We start from the raw sequence: 3313 nt of genomic DNA on the forward strand, positions 1-3313 counted from the left end.
GGGGGAAGGGGCGATAGGGGATGGGGGAAGGAGAAAGGGGAGCGGGGAACGTATCCAAGGAAGGAAGGGTAGGGTTTGGAAGGAGGAGGGAAGGGGGAGGTGATAATAATCTTAATGATGGACTTACAGATGATAAAAGTTGCTCGCCCCATCGGACGGATGGGAGGCCTGCGAGGGGCGTTGCGGAAAAACCGTATACTGCTGAGACGTTGAATTGTTGGAACTAAAAATATTGAAGAACTGGTTTACGAAAGGCGAAATCATTCTAATTAACGTCAGAATCTTATTTATTATTTAGGAAAGATTGGGGTTACCTAATCCACCACAGGAGTTGAGAAGATCTAAAAGAGCCTCAAAGTCACTTGATTCTCTATTCGAATTCTGATTGAAGGAGGGAGGGGAGGAGTTTCCCCCGTGCAAGTTTGGGTTTGAATTGGTATTGCGCGTGCTGGTGAAATTTGGCTGGAAACAGACTTCGTTGCCCGAAGAAGAAGGCGGACATCTATCGAAATTATGAAGAGGAAGATCCCTGCCCTCCGCGGCACTCCTGTGGGATTGTGCCTCGTTAATAGGAGGAGGAGCAGCCGATTTTCTAACGTTATGGTTTGACTGCGACCTATGCTGCCTTGGGGATAAGCCTGCTGCTATTCGTGCATAAGAAGCCTGGAAATCTGGGGAATGATAATCACTATTATTAATTCCGTTTAGAGCCTCAAACCTGTTGTGAGTAGGAACAGCGAAAGCAGAGCTAGATCTTGTAATAGGGGATTGAGAAGGGGAATCAGGGCCAAATGTAGGGGAAGGGAGAGTATTCAACCTTTTTTTCGCCTCTGCGAGGGGTATATTTTGAGCAGCTGAAAGAGTGAGAATTCTCTTTTGGTTCTCTAGTAGGGGGCATTTAGGATCCACTGGGAGATGCTCACCCGAACAATTTATGCAGCACGGTGTGTCTTCCTTAAGCGGGCAGATGACTTTGTTGCCATGTGGGGCATTGCCGCAATGCAGCGTGGCTGACTGCAACAGGCAGCACTGACGTGACCAGCTCTATAGCACGAGTAGCATATCCGAGCTTTAGGGATATACGGGTGAACTTCGTGCCTGGCCCAGAAGAGAGTCACATGAGTGGAAAGTGATTGCCCTGCGAATTTAACGCATATGGTACGTGAAGGCACATACTAAGTGATACGTTTATCACAACTTTTCTATTTAGACGGTGTACGCTAATGATTTTATGATTTTGTGATGTAGACATAGAAGATTTAATTTCTGCCACGTCAAATTCTTGCGGAATATCTTTGATAATTCCTGTTCTCAGGACTCTGTAATTAGGTATTACTGCTTTTAGATTAAAAGTTGCAAGATCCGGATTAGAAACGAGTTTGTTAGCGGCCGCCGCTGTTCTGCATACAACTATTATTTTGCCGATACCGAGGCGTTCCATCTCAACGATGTCGGATGCAGACATAACCTTACCTACTTGAGCGAAGATTTTCACCGGATGTTGCGTGCTATTTCTGTTGTTGCCTAGCGCGTGGACGTGAACGGCGTAAGGAGGGAGATCTGAAGCCGTGTATGTATTTGCCTTTTCTTCAATTTTGCGCGTTTTATTTGCTTTGCCAGAAGCGCTGGACCCAGCGTTCGAACCGAGCGAAATTTCAGAATGGTGAGGAGGCACAGATTCTCGTGATCCAGACGCCGTGGAGGTAGAAGCAGCCTCCGAGTCTCGGAAAGTGCGTTTATTACCTTTCTTAATCCCGGCTGAAGACGGTGTTCTCTCCTGATCGTTCGTCGTCTGCGGCGCTTCGCAAATCATTTCATCGCCAGAGATATCATTTCTGTTAAGACGCTGGGATTGAGAGTGCGCAATGGTGTTGTGCGCAGAAACAACACTGTTGAGATGTTATTGATTCAAGTCCGGAAGCACACCGAAGCCCGCGTTTGCATTTACTAGGGGAGGGGAGAGGGATGGCAGCGGATAAGGTTGAGAAGCAAGAGACGCTGGAGATAAGGGGGAAAAGCTTTGAGAAAGGGCTAATTGCCCCTCAAACGTAGAAAAACTTTCGAGCGGAACCGATAAAGTCTGGTTTTCCGATGAGGGGGGACGTGCGGTGTCCGAGTATGGCGGACTTGCCGGGACATTATCTCGGCCCCCAGCGCCCGAGGCCGAGGCCTCGTACATATCGGGAATTTGCGTACTCAACTAACACAGGGGATAAAGGCTTCGCGTGAGAGAACAAGCCCGAACACCACTTGCCGAGAATTACCCGACGGAAAGCAAACAGTAGACACTATACGAGAGCACACTAAGCACGCGTCCGTACCATGACCAAGTTCACACGCGAATCCCCGGATGATTTTCACAAGAGCCAGAGTTGACCCATCCCCCCCAAACGCGTCACTATGTATTAACAATCAAGACATTCCTCGTGTATTTTCAACGCGATTCCTCGGCGTCATCTTTGATCCCACCTTAAAGGGAGATGCTCATCTCAAATATCTAGTTCGTAAGGGAAAGGCTGTCTCGGATGTGCTGGCATTCATCGCGGGTACCTCCTGGTGGGCGCATCCCGAGACCTTACTCAACATCTATCGCTCGGTCTTTCGTGGGGTTATCGAGTACGGATGCATGATCTTCCGCATCACAGGAAATAAGAATGCGTTATTGAAGCTGGAAAGGCAACAATATTGCTCGATCAGAATCGTCTTGGGATACAGAGGTTCCACCCCAATTAATGACATGCTTGCCGAGGCCATAGAACAGCCACTCTCCATTAGATTTATCTATCTTATAGATAAATACCTATACAAAACATACTCTCAGAAATTTAGCATTGTCTTGCGCAACTTGCGACGTCTAGACTTGTCAGCATACTCCGACACATTCAGGGTAAAAGCTCGAAAGCTTATCCTGTTATACGACAGATATTGCGCTACAAAACACGTAAAGGAGAACATTCATCGATCTACATTCTTATCCGCCTTTAATAAGGATTGTTAACTTTCCATCTATATAGTAACTCAAACAGCACAAGGATGTCCTAAGGACATCCCCAGGGCGTCGAGGAAGGAATTTGTGGACGTTATCAGGATGTCCTATTTTCATCCAGGGACGTCCTGAAGACGTCCTGTGGTATAGCAAATGAGCGCCTCATCGTGTCCTCAGGAAGTCCTAAAGACGTCCACAGGACGTCCAGGATGGGTACTGAGGACATCCTCAGGAGGTCCTATTTTCATCCAGGGATGTCCTAAGGACATCTTGTGGTATAGCAAAATCTCTGACGTGTCCATAAGATATAAAAAATAAAAAATAACG

At 47.2% G+C, this 3313-nt stretch overlaps 1 long non-coding RNA gene across 1 annotated transcript; it reads right to left on the reverse strand.

Moving 5' to 3' along the window:
* Positions 1-132: 132 nt before the first annotated feature.
* On the reverse strand, positions 133-1120 carry LOC105447983. Its single transcript, XR_974184.1, has 3 exons — positions 924-1120; positions 315-671; positions 133-223 (listed from the first exon to the last, which is right to left on the reverse strand). It is a non-coding gene; the product is annotated as an uncharacterized LOC105447983 (long non-coding RNA).
* Between the last annotated feature and the right edge of the window lie 2193 nt (positions 1121-3313).

This window comes from Wasmannia auropunctata, unplaced genomic scaffold (assembly GCF_000956235.1).
Source record: "Wasmannia auropunctata unplaced genomic scaffold, wasmannia.A_1.0 LD336090.1, whole genome shotgun sequence".
Classification (NCBI taxonomy): domain Eukaryota; kingdom Metazoa; phylum Arthropoda; class Insecta; order Hymenoptera; family Formicidae; genus Wasmannia; species Wasmannia auropunctata.